Source organism: Oreochromis aureus, linkage group 17, assembly GCF_013358895.1.
Source record: "Oreochromis aureus strain Israel breed Guangdong linkage group 17, ZZ_aureus, whole genome shotgun sequence".
Classification (NCBI taxonomy): domain Eukaryota; kingdom Metazoa; phylum Chordata; class Actinopteri; order Cichliformes; family Cichlidae; genus Oreochromis; species Oreochromis aureus.
Window position 1 is genome coordinate 4,324,962 of NC_052958.1, and position 17,813 is coordinate 4,342,774.

At 39.5% G+C, this 17,813-nt stretch overlaps 1 protein-coding gene across 1 annotated transcript in view; it reads left to right on the forward strand.

The window, feature by feature from the left end:
• sox5 (SRY-box transcription factor 5) overlaps positions 1 to 17,813 on the forward strand; it is a 249,566-nt gene that overhangs the window by 23,966 nt on the left and 207,787 nt on the right. The gene's annotated exons all lie outside the window — the stretch shown is intronic.

Below are 17,813 nucleotides of genomic sequence, written 5' to 3' on the forward strand. Positions count from 1 at the left end.
ATGCCTCAAAGTTTCATCTCTCAGGGGGCAACAAAAGTAAACGATCTACATTGTTAGAATCAGCATGTTAGCGTTAACCATGAATATTTATCATGAAGCATCGGTGTGTAAGTAGAGCCTCATTGTGCTGCTGCCATGGATGCTTGAAAGTCACCGTGTTGTAGCCATGTCATGTAGCCAGTGTTGTCACGATACCATGAATATAGTAGTCTATACCAGTACAAGCTGAATTATGTGATTCTTGATACCAAATACCAAAACAAAATAACTGTCCAGTTTAGTTAAACATAAACTCCTTTGTTTAAAAAGTGGTTTTAAGCCACTGACATTGTAGTAGCAGAATGGATGGAGGTCTTTTAGGTACTTGAGCACATTTGAAGCATTTCCTCCCTTGCGCTAAAAGGAATGATACCACCATTTACATGATGCCTTTTCTCTCTCTTCCACTGTCTTGTGTAGTTTATTTCCTGTGCATGTGGACTATGAATGGTTGAATATTAACCGATCAGCGTAGTCTTTCCCATTTGAGTTTAGTTTTTTTCTTTTTAAATTCTGTTCGTACGCCCCTGTGGTATGTACAGAGTGTGCTGTCACGTTATTATGGACCATTAAGTCTGGAACATGGAAGCATCATGGAGGTGGTACCTAATTTGAATTGAGATATTGATTGGTATCTTAACTATCAGTTCTGGTGACACCCCTAATGTCACCCTACAGCTCCAACAAATGAAATTCCTTATTAAGTGAGATTAAATAGGTGTCTATGTAAATGTGTCTATATATGCATGTGGTACAGTCTTTGCATCTGTGGTTACATATACTCTTTACGACTTGTTGGTAGCTTGGGTAGTGGTACTATCCTGCCCTCCTGACCACACTGCACATACTATATGTTTGTGCATTTGTCCGATTCTTTGTGTGCCAGGTGATGTCCACTGTATAGTTGGTCTGTTGCTGACAGTGGCTGCAGGGAGTAAACATATTACCCAATCAGCTCACCACTGCTCAGTTCACCATAATTGACGTGTGTGTATGCTTGTCTGTGTTTGTGTGTATTTGAGCTGAAATGGGTTCAACTGACAGCTGTCAGATCACTTGACTCAATCGTGAGCTTCACTGTATTGCTGTTATTCACATATTCTGACATGCATACACCAAAGTAGCACCAACTCTATGCAGTTATGTGGAAACATTATCGCCTTATGGACACTGTATAGTGGACTGAGAATTAGCATTGTTGTATTATTCATTGTTGCATGAAGTCTATTCATTTATCAGTTACAGTTAAACTAAAATGAACTTAGAAAGTCTATAGATTACAGTGCCCACAGTTGTAGTTGAACTGTGAGGGTCTTGCATGGTCATATAACAGCAACTTGTAAACTCGACACTTTAAAGAAATTAACATTATGTTATAAACAGTAAGAGCTAAAGGATCGCTCTGCTTACTCATAAGAAGTAAATTAAGTTTAAGGCACATCTGCAATGGTTTGATTTTCCAGACTTAAAATCTACACTTCCTTATTTTATATAATCTTTAGTACAAAAAGAACATCTGAAAAATATCATACATATCACATTTTTCCATAAAGGAGTGAGCCAACACAATGAAACACATAACTACTTGTATCGTTAGTTATACATGCTTCAAGGTGGGTATCTTAAAATATCTATATGTGTGTACATAACAAACAAATAGTAATAAAAAATAATTAACTTATAAAGAATGAATATTTGATTGCATGAGCAAGCTCTGCTGTGAAAAACATTGAACATTATATACTACTAATGTATACCACTTGATAAACCATTTATAATTTCTTTATGACTGCTCTGTGTTACTGATACATGCTGGAATTCTGCATCGCTGCAGCCAAGGAAGAAATTATACCATTAGAGGTCAGCAATTACATTTTTTCCCTTTTACGATTCAAAGTTAATTAGACAAAGATATCAGGGCTTTCATTTAAAATGCTTGATTTGATAAACATTATCATAACATCAATCTGCCAAAGTCCTAAGGACTAACTTGTTCTTCTGACTAAATTGATAGCTCTTGGCTTGATAGATAAAGCCTGCTTACTAGTGAAACTTGTTGTGATGACATGGTATGTCAAGATATGTTGTCTAGTAAAAGTCCAATAGCACCAGTGTGATTTCACAAAAGTGCCAAAATTGGGGTTACGCAGAAAAGGGCTTCTTGTTTTAATTAATGACTGTCACATGTCTCCATCCATCCATCCATCCATCCATCCATCCATCCATCATCTTATTCATTTCAGGGTTGCTTCAGCTTTAAAGTACTTTAATATTATGAATGTTCATAACAGTATCCTGCTAGTATCCTCATTTGTAGGATTTGATTTGATTTTGTAAGAAGTAGTAGTAGCAGCATAGCATTAAAACAGGCTGTGACAGACAATAGTGCAGTACAGTTAGAGTGCTGAAAAACAAACCTTAAACTTTTCCAACATCCAAAATGGCCTATTAGGAAATAAAGGTTTAGATAAAATTTTGCACATGTTCATGAATAAAAAGGCTTGTATGCTGATTTAAAAAGCAAACACTGAAAAAGACAGCTAGTACAGTAGGCATGTTAAACTGAGCAATCACACTTTATTGATGACTCCATAGACAAATGCCTGGGCAGTAGCTTCACTTTAATGGCTGCACATGCAGGATTTATTATGAGTTAACCCTGACCCCACTCTACATCATCACCTTCACCACCACGCACACACACTCACATGCGCGCTCGCTTGGGGACAAGATTACAGTTCCATGCATGTGTCAGATCCTGATGAATGGTAAGAAATAAAGCACAATAGGGACCGATAACAATACAGTTCAGATCATATGTAGGCTTATTCTTGAGTTATAGCTCAGAATGTGTATTTTGTGCATGCCCTGTTCAGAATCAGAAAGGGTTTTATTGTCAAATGCTGAGCAGATTTACAACATTAGGAAATTGCTGCGTTACTTTGTGCGAGACATACGATAAGACAAACTTAAATAAAAATAAAAAGTGCTAAGCAGATTGATATATACATGAATGCAGGTGATGATCAGTGCAAAAATGGAACAGGTGCAGAGAACACAATACAGGGTCATGTGTTTGAACCGGAGCAAGTGCCGGGAACAGTCTTATGGTTATTGTTCATGAGTCCAACAGCAGAGCAAACTGTTCTTATGGCGAGAGGTCATAAGAACCTGTTGTTACCTACAACAGCTACAGCTTTATTGTTATGTGTATGTGGATCCCATTTGCTTTCCTGCGCTTTCCTTACCTCTGTCACTGTGAGCAGTCACCTTAGTGCAAGTATATCCGTGCGTGCATACATGCTCACACACTTAGCATAGGCCCCCTGGTTTTCCTTCATTTCCATATAATTAGATTGTGTGTGAAAGGCTACTTCCAGTGCATTGATTAAGTGTCAGAGGAGAGGAGAGGAGACGAGCATCTCTGAGCAGAGGAGGGACAAGAGGGGCATGGCACTGCAACTACCTGACACACATGCAGAATTCACACACGCCTCCCTTCTGTCAAAGTTATCAAGAATGACGTAGCTACTGAAAAAGGTACCAACAAATGAGAGTTTTGCTTGTAACAATGACCCATATTGTGTACAATATTACTTTTACACAATTTTCTCTCTTTCCTTTTTTGTTCTGTGTGACAGAATTGGAGCAGACAGTCTTAGCCTTTTGTTTTCTCAAACTAGCCTTGGTTGTCTCAGTCTTAATTTATGTTGTGCTGCGGCTTACTATGACTCGGGTGTTATATGACCCTCTACCAGCCTGCCCTATATAAGGACAAAGCTATTGGACTGGGTTGAGCTGTGCTGTGTTTTGCTAATAGATTGTAGTCTTTTCACAAACAACTGTCTAATGTACCTCAAGCCTACATTCCAGAGGACTAGTGAGAATATCCTTCATGTGTTTCTGACTTGATCTTACTCACGCTCTTTTCTTCTCTTCATTTTTTATGTGATCATTTTGGGTTGCACTGTGCTATCATGGCTGCTCTGAGATTTTTGAATTGATGGAGAAATTTAAGGCTGTTCATTAATGACCTTGTGGAGCTGTTGTATTGGAGAATGATATAAGTCATGAAGAAAATGTCAAAGGTGTACACTACCGCCTTTAAAAAGTGAAACTTTTTGTAGGTTGAGTAAATAGGAAATATGTTTATGACACTGACAAGTATGGAACTAGCAATGTTGTCCTTCAAGCTTTTCTTTTGTCAGCCCTGAACTTTTTTAGACAGTAATTACCCTAGGGAGATGCGTTTGAGAATGCAAATGTTTAACGCAGTCAGAGTGGACAATACTGAACTTTCAGACCTGTGACTCCTGAGAGAAGAGTCGGTACATGAAAATGACTCCTAAGATGCTTCACTCTGTAATTTTTGATGTTACTGAGCTGCTCAGTAGAGCTGAGGACTCTGTTAAAGAGAGAATGCTAGCTGACAGCTTTTTATATCTCTTGAATAGTTTGGAACTTTACTCATTGAGAGTTTGCTTGAAAGAGTAAATTGATTAACATCATGTGGTATCTATAAAATGGGTATTGTTCCACGTCCTTCCAGTACAAATCTCTCATTTTACATCCAATACAATAATGCTTTTCCAAGCTCCTTAGACTACGATGACCTGGAAGACTGAGAAACTTCACAGACATCCAATACAATAAAACCAATACTATTCCTCTACTGTTCTAGAAGGATGGAGTTGATAGTTCCACAGGTCTGGCAAAAACCTCCTGTAGAGGGGTTTTTGCTCATTACTGATAGTTAAAATATAGCTGACGCTGACTCATGTTTGCCTCTTGCTAAGTGCTGGCTGGAGGTCTTTATCTACCATCTTGTACCACTGCCCACCCCACTTGTGGCACCAGGTTCGATGGAGAGGGAGCAGAATTGGACATGGCATGTCAAGTGGGCTGCTTAAAGCCCCAGCTGAGTTTGAATAGCAGTCCCATCCATACACACAACTGTACTGTAACTGCTCTCTATGCTAAGTGCTAATTAGCAGAACAAAGCATCTGTTGTTCTTTTAAAGACACGACAGTTAAATATTTCATGTGTCTGCCTGTCTCCACCGAGGCTGTTCTGATGAGGAAGCAAGAGAAATAAAGCTGCCACCACACACACACGTACACACATGTTATATACACGTTTGCTGTAAATGTACTCAAATGTATGTAGAAGCCAGAAGAAGACCTGCTGAGACAGACACATGCGCGCACACGCACACACCGCCTGCACTCTCATGTGAGCTGACAGCAGCATCAGCGTAATGTACCATATTAAAGTGAGCAGGAGCTTTACTATAAACCCCATTCCCCCCTTAGAGAGAGCCAGAGGCAGAGAGCAGGAGGTTTGGTCTGAGAGAGACTGGGCCAGTGGCTAAGTGCTTATTACCCTGCCTCCCCTGACACTTACAAATATACACTTTGTTCTTCTACTGTCTGAGGTAGGAAAGAGGGGGCGATGAAGAGAAGGAGCAAAAGATCACAACCTGGAGAGAAAGTAAAAGGTTAAGTGAGTTGAATGATTTCAGATAGGAAAAAGACATATCAGATGCTCTGTCTGTCTCTCCAATCCTTGTCTTTTTCTCCCGTCTCCCCTCCTCTTCCTCACTCCATCTCTGTCTCTTGTGGTTTGAAGGAGGAGTGTGGGGGCAGAGCGCTCTCGTCTTGTTAAACGGCTGGCAGATGACAGAAAAATTAGAGGCATTTCGCTCTTGACAGGTTGTTGTGTGTGCACGTTTTTCCCCCTTTTTTCTGCTTCAAATGTTTTTTGTCAGTTTGTTTTCAGTCAAGCTGTCTCGGCAGCACAATAAGTGCAACCGCTGCATGCACATACGCACACACGGACACATCCCGAGAATCACACAAATGTGCAGGTTTTGTTGTGTTCTCATAGGATCTGATTTTTGTGTTCTCAGATTGGTGGCAATGGGAGGAGGGAGAGGAGCAGCTTGCTCACAAAGATGTCTTCCCCTTCGCTAATTATCGAGACAGGCTTTGATTGCCTGTTTGGAAACAGTTTTTCAAACAGCTGTAATGACGATGATTAGGCGGCGCTGCGAATTCTGAGCAGGCAGGGGGAGGGAGTGCGCAGTCAGACCGTCCAAACATCTCGCCACCTTGTGCTTACATGAAGGGTTTTTTCTTAAAGTAGCCAGATGTCATTGTGTAAAATGACTTTCAAGATACAGCGTTGGCTTCCCCCCTGGCCCTTTCTCCTGATCTGTTTGGAAGATGTTGCTACATGACTTCTAACTACCACCTTATCTGGTGATATTCTTTGTACTGTGCCAAACAAACAAGAGCAAAGAAAACAATAAGAACTTTTTTTTTTCTTTTTTTTTTGCAGTGGACTGACTAAGAAAAAACAAAGGCTAGGTCAGAGATGATGTGAGTGAACAAGCAGCACAAACACAGGAATAACAGGAAGCAACAGGCGCATGTAACATAATGAATCTTAAAATACCACTTGGCTCCATTGTGTTACAGTTTTTGTACTCTAATTACAGATGTTTTAGATTAAATGTTATACATGCAATCATTTTCTTTTGGGGGGGGGTTAAAAATAATGAAGCTTTATTTGTCTCGTGTGCATATTCAGTATGGACGGAAGCACAAATGGAAGTTTTTGTATGTAAGAAAAAAACGGTGTATACAGTTGTGATCACCTTTATTGTTCAACAGCCTAAACTCTCTCAGGCAAATGTTCTTGTATTTTAAGTAGTCTTCAGGAGTAGTTCTCCAGACTTCTTGAGGGTCAAGAGCTTCTTGAAGCTCTTCTTTGCCTTTTTCCTGCCTTTGTTGCATTTTCTGTCAAGAAGATCCCACACTGCTTCTGTAATTTTAAGGTCTGGGCTCTGGGGAAGCTGATGGAAAAAGTAGCCAGTGTCCAAAGAAAAACTTTGATAGACCTCCAGAAAGCCTGGAGAACTATTGTTCAAGATCACTTTGCAAAATTACAAGTCTGGGTCCTTGGAAGCAAATATAAAGAAATGAGGGCTGGGTCAAGACTTTTGCACAGTACTGTAATTTACTTGGAAGAACCTAAGCTGTCTTGATTTTTAAAACCGTAGGGCAGCAATTGAACAGAGCACCAAAACAATCCTAAAGTGCAGCCACCAACTTCTTGGAGAGAGAAGGAGCCTTGATTTGATTTTTGGTTTCATTTTTTTGTTTCTTCTGACAAAGAAAAGAAAGTTTAAATTTTGGCAAGTCTTAGTTTTTCGTGTTTTGTTGTGGATGGATTTTGCATGTATGTTTTAGTCTCAGGGAACATCTGACGAAGACAGAGGACACTCGTGTTAAGTGGGCTCCAGAGAGTTTGTGTGTGAGAGAGAGCACAAGACTCGGAGAGAGGGAGTGAGAGAATATTTACCAATGCAAAAAAAAGCGTTTCGTGTGTCAGTGTGTATCTAATGTGTCATGTGTCTGAGTCTTGAGTCAGCATCTATTTGTGTCTGTATCTTGAAGCCTGAAGGATCTTGTGGTTTAGATGATGTCACTGATATGGACCAATTGATCTGTGTAGATTCAAGTAGAAAAACACCAATCCAGGCATCAAACTTGATGATGTCACTGGGTGTGTCTGTGCAAATGCCTTTGATTCATGTACATTTTCAGTGAATGTTTCATATTTTCACATTTAGATTTCTTTTTCTTTTTGATTTGTGTTAGGCAGATTGTGAAAAATCCCTTTGATTGTAGCTGAGTTTAAATGGTAAATGGCCTGTATTTATATAGCGCCTTTACTAGTCCCTAAGGACCCCAAAGCGCTTTACATATCCAGTCATTCACCCATTCACGCACACATTCACACACTGGTGATGGCAAGCTACGTTGTAGCCACAGCCACCCTGGGGCGCACTGACAGAGGCGAGGCTGCCGGACACCGGCGCCACCGGGCCCTCTGACCACCACCAGTAGGCAATGGGTGAAGTGTCTTGCCCAAGGACACAATGACCGAGACTGTCCGAGCCGGGGCTCGAACCGGTAACCTTCTGATTACAGGGCGAACTCCCAACTCTTGAGCCATGATCGCCCCCGCCCCGATGAGTTTACTCAGTTGTTCATCAAAGTCCGTTTGTGAACAACTGAATATTCTTTATAAAGCCCACCAATGCCATTATTACCAAACAGAAGGGATAAAAGTCAACCGAAGAAGTCTTGCCGGTGCCTTTCTGTGTGGAGTTTGGATGTTCTCCCTGTATTTGCATGGGTTCTCTTCGGGTACTCCGGCTTCCTGCCACAGTCTGAAGACATGCAGTTAGTGGGGTTAGGTTAACTGATAATTCTGAATTGTGTTAGTCCTGCAACAGAATGGTGACCTGTCCGGTATGTATCCTGCCTCTCACCCTATGGTATCACCCCTGTGACCCTGACAAGGATAAGGAGAATGAATGGATGGACAACTTAAGATCATTATTCTTAAGTCATTAGTTAGTCCATTGAAGATGGGTACAGCATAAAAGTGAATCCAATTCGAAAGTGCCTTAAACTTGAATGCTTTCTAATGGGCAGTAGGGAGTCACTTCTTTGTATATAAAACTGTATACATGTCTGTGACTTTATTTCTCGCATTTATAACCCCAATAAAGACTTTACTGAGGGGGTTTATGGTCTCAATAATTAGTTTTCAGTACAACATAGTGAACATTTAGTAAATTATAGTCTCATTTAGAGTGAAATGGACAAAAAAAGAAGGGTGTGCTTTAAGCTACAGTCTGAGAAGCTGCTACTATATAAGTGTTCAGTATGGTCAGTTCATCAGTCTAATCCACCCTTCAACTTTTGATTTGTGTGCATGTAAACATACCAAATCTGAAAATTTTATAAACCACTAGGTTATACCATTGTAGTGTCACCTTTTATTTTATGGATATACTGTACATCCTTTATGTACAGTCTTTGCTTTAGACTGAAAACCTACTTCAAAGTTACGATCATGTTAGGTCCTTTATTCATTTTATACCAAGACAGTTGTTTTAAAAAGCCATGATAACTGATATCTGATTTAATTTGCAATTAGTGTGTTTCTGTGATTAAAAATGTAAAAAGCACTCGTGTGGGGAAGAAATGTTCACATCACAAACAGGATTGGTGTACAGTTGTGGATGCTTTTTGTGTTTTTGTCCATTTTTATTAAGTTAATGTGTCCATTGCTGCTTTTCTCCCTGCTTCTGTGTACTGTTGTGGTGAGTATTACTGTTTTTGCTAGCTTTTGTTCAGTTCAAAATAAGTTTCTGTGGTGAATACCAGAAATGTAAATCACATCACTTAATGCATGACAGATGACTTTCCTGTGTGACGCTGCATGTTTTGAAGAGCGAATGAAAGCTTTTTCATGAACTGGATATGTCACTCAAAGATAAATGGTAATACAACTGACATCAATGCTACCACTGTAAGGAAGAAGCCAGCGGGCACAGCTTATGTTTTGGCCTACAGGAATCGGCAAACGCACCCTCAGAGTAGAGCTGGCAGACAAACGTACACATAACTCATGCAGAACACAACACACACACACACACACACACACACACACACACACACACAAATAAAAATTAAGAGATTGAGCATGCACCGATATGCAGTTGTCTTTTGAACCCCAGTGCGTTTTTACACCTGGGATCAGCTAGATGTTTATGAGATCAAATGTTGTCCACCCCCCCCCCCCCTCCCCAAGCCTACTTCCTGTTATCGCCAGTGTGAAGACTAATCCTCTTGTGGAATTAATCTCCTTTAAATAGCATTTGTTATCATGCTGAGATAGAATTAACACTCTTGTTCCACTTCTGGATGTGAAATAGTCTATTTGTTTGTGTTTGAGAAATATTTGTTTGAAGTATTTATACCCTTTAAGCACAATATTTCAGACATTTGCCTCTAAAATGATGAAAACAGAAGGCAAGTCAGTCTTTACTTTGGTGATCAATGTCTTGTTAAACTCTAGGTGTCTGTTTATGTTTGAATCTATTTGCTCCATTTCATTTGAAGTAGGTTTAGCTGTGCATTTGTCCCAGAGTTTTGATTCTCAGCCTGAGTCTTATGGGGCACAGGTCCAGTTATCCCAGCCTTTTTTCCCCTCGTCTTACTTACTTTTGGCTTTAATCAGATTTGGTTTGACTTCTTTCATTTTTGTTTGTTTTTACACAAGGCCTAAAGTCTAAGAAGACCCAGTGGGTCAGAATTACACATGCAGCGTAAATTGTTTAGCATTCTCACTTGCGAGGAAAATCTGCAGCGTTGGATAAGAGTTGATGATGATAATTATATGACTTGTGGTAATCTAACAAGTAAAGTGTGCGTCCCTTTTCAGTGGGTGCTCCCTGGCTTTCCCCAAAATTATCTATACATTTCAGTACAGGCACAGGTTTACGTAAGGCTTAGGGACTGAGGTTGGAGAGGTCATTGTGCCTGCTATGGCTACAGTGTAAAAGGGGGTGCGTTTATACTGTAGTATTCATACTCTTTATCCTTTTCTGAAGGTATTTTACTTTGATTTCATTTTAAATGTTTTACAACTTATTATTATTCTGAACAATTGAAAAGAAATGAAACAGGTCTATAAAACAGCACAGGAGTCAGCCGGTTCTTGGTTTGGACTGGTGAATCAAATTCAAATGAATTTAAATTTTATTTGTCACATACGCAGTCTTACAAAGTACAACATGCAGTGAAATGCTTGTGTCCAAGGTGGTGGGGACACAAGCCGATCTTAGCCAGTCCATTTGATGCATGCACAGCACAAGCACAGCCAACATGTTTTTGTGTTCTCACTATGAGTGAAGCCACAAAGTTCACCAGTGTAAATAGTTGGAAGACCACCACTAAGACATCTTTAACAACAAAGCTAATCCGACCCATCTGAGGATGGGCATTTTAAAGAAGCAAAGGAAAAGTGGCTAAAGCTAAAGCTAGCCACAAACAAGCCATAAGCCAGCAGCCTCGGTATGAGCAATGAAAGGATCAAAACAGTGTGAGCAAAATTATTTAAGTGAGAGAGACTCCTGTAACTTGTTGTAAAGTTTAATCTATTCTTTGAAAACTTTGAATCGGTTCATTTCTACTGCATTTATTTGTTTGAGCAGCTGCAGCAATGAATTCATGAGAAAATTCACAATATAAAGTCAAAATCTCACTGGATCAAATGTAACTTAAAAAAAAATTATACCTCCTGACATGAAGACACTGAGTGAAATTTAGAGAGAATTAGGAACACAAACATCAGTCACTGTCAGTCATGTCTTCTGTCATCCTCTCTCAGCTGCTGATGTGGATTCACTGCCTGAAGGTAACGCTGCTAGACAGCCAAGACGGTTCTCTCAGCCTGCAGCTCAGATCTTAAGAAAGTGCCAGATTTTAAAATATGTGGCAGTCTAATCTAGCATTTGTGCAAAATATGAACAGCTTTTTTTTTTGTAAAGTCGTTCATGCTGATTACTATTAGTTTAACAAGCCCGCTATGGTCGTTTAAAACATGATGGAGGTAGTCGCTAAGATCGCTTTATGACATGTTTTAGCTGGATGAACAGGTGGTTTAATAAAGGGCTCTTAGAGGTTTTGAGTGCTCTTAATCAAGTGTCGTTTTTAATTCTAGTAAAACGTTATATTTCGCTTCATCTGGTTTCGCTGTCCCAGCTTTTGGCTGTGTGTGTTTGTGTGTCAGACAGTGGAGAGGCTGAAGACTGAGACACCAAATCGAAACAGAAAACACCCAGCAGAGCTTCTGTAATTCATTAGGCTTTCTTCACTGCACCTAAGCCTAATAATTGTAGGGAAACTCCAACACTTGATCTAACATATGCAGTGATCCATCTGTGTTTGCACACAAAGTGTGAATGCATGGAATGTGTAACAAAACATCAAGTAAACAAACAATGTTTGTTAGCCTTTTAGCAAGTCCTTTGTGAGGGGCTCATTGTGCATGCTCAAATTGTGATGATAAAAATTTTATATATTGCTCAGCACTAGTGGGAGGCTAATAGGATGACTCCTGTTGAGTTTTGTGATTCCCTTATCTTTCATGTCGTGCAAGTGCAAGGTTGTCATTTGTAATTGTGAATGAATTGTTTTGATTTATATTTTGCAGCTTGATGAATACCTTTACAGATGAATTCCAGTAACTTTGCTTTTTCCCACATGTTCTTTCCCTAATGCTTAAATGCTTTCATTATACTTTGTAGAATGTGAAATTGTTGTTGCTGTTTTCCTAATTTTCCTGCCTGACAGTCAGGTGGGTTTGAGTCTTATTGTCCACAATGATAAATTCAGCCAAGCCACAAACAACCCTTGACTGTCTTCAGAAGGCAGATGAGGACACTGACCCACACAACCTCTGACAACCCCTCAAAAATATTTCTCTCCCTAATGCGGCTGGTTGACTCGGAACATGTAATCACATTAAGACATTAAGCAGCACATCTGGTACGTCTGCCCGCTCAGATTTGAGCAGAGACTGGTTTTGTGTTAGAGCGGGATAGAAAGTGAAAGAATGAGAAGACGGTGTCTTTGTCCTGTTCTGTCTCCCAAACAAAGGTGGCAGAGATGGAGAGAAAAGAAAAAAGAAGAAGAAGAGCTGTAATTTAGCTGGCTGACAGAGGAAGTGATACCTCTTGGGTGTGTGTGACGCCCTAAATGAATAAACACGATTGATAGATATGAGGAGTAAACTGTGCTTGGTGTGTTTTACTCACCCTGTCAAATATAAGACAGCTCTAAGTGTTTTTATCAACCTTCCTCCTCCTCCTCTCCTTTTCCCTGTCAGTATGGAAAAGTGCATGTGTCCGTGTGTGTGCTGTTACCGCTAAAAGAAATATGTGCAGCAGGTAGGTGGCTGGAGCCGGCTGGGCAACACGCACATCCATCCTTTTTGTTTGGTTTACCACCTAATATCACCAGTACCGACAGCCACTCAAATCATTGAGCACTCCACAACTTTTCCCCCCTTTTTTTCATTGTTTAAATGATGATGCTATGATGAGATAAGTGTCAAATCTACACAAGCAGATCAGATAAGGCCAGTATCTTAGCATCCACTTATTTTCAAAAAGTGGTCATCTTCTGTTTGTTTCTGTGGCTTGTGTGATGTTTTGGTAAACTTGTAATTGAGGAAGTAATGCACCGTGTATCACAGCTAAGCAACAACAGCGCTTTCAGTCACAAAGCACTGTATCAACTGCTCTTGCATGAAAATTTTGACTTGTTTGCATAGATTGGACCTCACCTTCTCCATGATACCTAAAGCAGAGTTAATGAAAGTTACTCAGTATCTTATTATGTTTAATAACTCTTACTGATTGGGTCATGAGTGTAAATCTGCAATGGAGCCCAGCCTCCACAGAGCCACAGTTCACTGTTGGTAGTACGTAGTCCCCATATTGAACGGTACATTGTGTAAGGACGTGTGTGTTTGTTTGTGTGAACCCACACTTGTCAAAGACAAGCTCAGACACAGACTGTAATGTCTAACAAGTACAAACAAGTGCTTCCCACTACTCACCACCTCCACAGTGACCATGTAGTTCATATCAAAGAATGGACTGCAGCTGGAGTACTGACTTTTGATTTTGCCACACTTCAGCCATTGAAGGATCAAAACATTGACATGTCCTCTTATTACCGAAGCAATTCCTTTGAAAATATCTCTAAGCATGTGTTTTGACTTTAAAGAGAAAGAAATATAGAATTTACTATATCTCTTAGTCTTGCAAAGAAATAAAATCATAAAATTGATGTGTGTGTGTGTGTCTATTTGAAGAGGCTGTCACCAGACCACTGGTGTAAAATGACTTTGTGTTTCTTTTAGTGATATTATGTGTAACTTCTCAGAAGCGCACGTTTAGCAAAATCACATTTTCATGTCTTGTCTTTAATTCCTTCCTCTTCTTTTAAAGGCTTTTCTTTGTGACATGTCCCTTTTTGCTTCCCTTTTCTTCTCAAAGAAGTTTCTCCTTCTTAACGTCTGTTATTTTAAGACTGCAGAGTGTGTCGATAGGGTGGTGGGTAGTGTGATTTCTTTTTTTTAACAGTACTCCTAGTATATTGTTCTCATAAGTGACCACTGTTTTTCACTAACTCAAACCACTCAATCCGCGCTGTAAAGTGTACCAAAAATGGCAAACATCAGAGAGATTTGAGAACTTTCTGCTACAGGACTTTTATCTCACCAGAAAAAGCATGAAATTTATTGTACCTACTGGGTTTTGTTAAAATGATTTTAAGCCTTAGGACTACAAATTAACAAAATCATCCTTAATATATCTACTTATTTCATTGGTTGTTTAATAATTAAAGTAATATTCATACAAGTGACTTGTATTATTTTCTTAATTATATTATAACCCATACTTGCTAGATATGTTGCAATATCAAAAGTTTAATTGTTACCAGATCAATTAAACCATTCTTGGAAAATAATTACATAAAACAAATTATAACTCCATAAATAAAATAAACCTGTTTTATTTTATTTTAACCTGTTTTAATTAAACTGTTAAAAAGCACAAAACATGTCGCAAACATCAGCTTATGGGAATTTCTTATCATGTTGCTATTTGCCATATCACTAAGTGTTTGTAAGAAAAAAAAACAGTAAAAGAAAATGCGAAGCAGCTCTGCAGCTGACCAAAATTCCACTCTGTGGTGGTGCTGTGATTCACCTAAACTCCTCAAACATTTCTATGCAGAACATCTTTTATTTTTATTTTTTTAAGTAAAAGCAGCAATAGTACAGACCAAGAACTGTTACAATTATATTTAACAAGACTGAAACATTAGGATTGTTGGCTGAGTAGTGTACAAACCCTATGCGCTAGCTTATTCATTTAAATTAGTTATTGCTAACACTTTCTATGGAACATGACTGATTTTACAATGTAGCTGTCTCAAACAAAATAGTAACATGTGTTGCAGGATAAGATGGGAAGGATTACACTTTGGATATTATTATGAACTGAAACTTAACTCAGCTTTAATTCTTTGAAAACAGATCAGTGCTGCTGTTTGGAGTTGACTGGCTTTTGCAAATCCGTTATCTCAAACACAAAATACTTCCATGTCGTACTCTACATACAGAGCTACATACTGATCCCTTCTTCCACTGATTGTTTCTGGGTCCTGTGTATTTGGAAGTGGAATAGTTTGCCACCAAGAATCTTTTTAGGACTGTAAATATTTTGTGGAAATGTTTCGGTAAAGCTTCTTGGTTACCACTGACTTTGCACTGTGATCAGTTAAAATTGGCAGAATTTTTAAATGGAATTTACCAGCATGGTAGAATATTTTTGAATAATTGTCTAACTCTATTAACAAACGATTAAAAAACCCACACTCTGCCCAGTGTTTGTGAAATTCCACTTTCTGTTTTGTTTGTGCCTAACTGTTATTCAGCTGCTTTATGTGTGGGTTTGCTTTAGGTCTGCTTTTCTGAGTAGCACACAGCAGAGCAACTCAACATCTTGTTGAATCATCAAGCAGTGTCTTGAAGGAATGCCTTCCTTCTGCACTGCATCCAAATTTGTGGGCTGTGTTGGACAATTTCTATGACTTTCTAAAGTTGGTAATCCAGCTTTCATGGCCACTTTATGCAGCAGCTGGTCAGGTGTGTGGAGGTGATGTGTTTGCTTAAATAGTGTTTATGCAGCTGTCAACATAAACAGTTGCGCAAAGAATTAATATAAAAGTCTTGTAGAAAAGGCTTTCTCATAATACGTCTCATGTGTATCCCCTCTGTATTTGATTAACCGCCACATCTTCTTTTTCTTTTTTTAAAGATTATAATCCAGGCCTTTAAACAATGATCAATTTTAGATTTCACTGTAGGTGGACAAAGCACTTCTTTTTAAACGCTGCTTACAGGGCCACACCACTTCCTGTGGTAGCACTGGAGGTTGACTCTTGATGGAAATCGAGAGGAGCAAAATCAGCCAATATGACCGTAAATCATAAGGCTACTGTGCTAGAATTAACTAGCTGCTATATTTAAAATAGAAAAATAGATTAAGAGATTACAACTTTGAGCACCAATAACATGTAAACCGTTTGCTCTTATAGATTGTGTAATCATTGACTTTGTTAAAATGCTGAATGGTTTTGTGGATGTCAAAAAAAGCTAACACAATGTTGCCATTTCCTAAATATTTTAGTTGACTACACAATGTATTATCACAGATTCTGAATATTCAGTTCACTTCCCTTATTACTATCAAATAACTGCTGTAAGGATGCACCAAAAGTGAAGTGGCATTGGCTGACAAAATGCTTCGTATTGCATTTAAAATTTGTCATCTATCATGTTCCCTTTTTATGTTTGATATCTTTACATTAACATCTCACACACTTACAAACTAATAAATCTTTCTGAGGGTGTTTAAACTCTTCAGTGAAAGGTTGATCACGCTGTCTTTTGTGTATGCAGCTACATTTAACATCCATTTGATGGCTGTGGTCACCCCCACCACCACCAAGGCTGCATTAAGCCTAAGCCCTAATCACACATGCGCAACCCAAAAAAAAATAACTAGCACTTGCTTCTGTACAAGCCTCCTCCCTTGTTAAAGAAAAAAAAAAAACGGCTTCAAATGATGTAAACAGCTTCCTGTAGCACACCAGTTCATTCATCCAGTGCGCTCCCATTAACCAGATGACGCAGACAGTTGGGATGAATCAGCTATCTAGCTATCAACCCTCCTACATGTGGCTCACATGAATCTGTCTGACGAATGCTGATCCCAGATCTGAGCGAGGAGAGGTCAGGGTGCTCTTAAACAGGAAGTGGATGAGATCAAACGCACCAATCAGATTGCGGTGTGGGGAGACTAAACATCATCACCCCATAGGAAGGAAGTAACTATGTCTGAATTACACAGACTACCATGAGTGTGTGTGTGTGTGTGTGTTTGTGCTTGTGTGTGCATGTCTGATTTACACAGACCAGCGTTTACATCCCACAGCCAAATATTTACCTCTGTGCAACTGCCACCCTCCAACAAAATGCTATGATTAGTCAAAGAGGAGTGTGTATAATGTGTGCTTGTCTGACGTCCTACAAGCTGTGTGTGAATAAATGTGTGTGTGTGTGCTGTAAATGCATGTATATGTCTCTGTGTTCATGTTTGCATTTGTCTGTGTCTGTGTGTGCGTGCATCTGTGTAGGGGTAAGGGTAGGATTGGAGGTCCTGCTGGGACCACCTTGGTGAACAATGGCTCTTTTATTCTGCCAGAACATTTGACTGGACTGTGCGTCGCAACAGCTACACACACAGACACAGAGCCTGAGAGGAAACACACATACAGAAGGCTTCACACATTCATTCGCAAAATCCTTGGGGGTATTCACTGGGGGTCAGTTTTCACTTACACTAGACACGTGTGTGTATGTGTGTCTGCATTTTTCTTTTTTTTGTGTGTTTTGGTGTGTGTATGTTGTTAGTAAGGTAATTTGGCCCACAGCTTCAGACAGCGTGGAATGTGATTGTGGTGGTTGGTTACACTTCTGGTTTGAGGGGGCAGGGCAAAGGAAACAAAATCTGTGGAAACCTTTGTAGCAACCAATTCTTTTTAAGCCAGAAGAGGCTGTGTTTGGTTGTTAATATTTTATGGCATTTATTAAACATTGCACTCCATGTAGGACTGCAATGACCTGTCATTACTTTACACACATTAAGGCTACGTTCACACTGCAGGCGAAAGCGCATCAAATCCGATTTTTTCGCCCCTATGCGACCCGTATCCGATCTTGGTATGACAGTGTGAACGGCACAAATCCGATATTTTCAAATCCGATC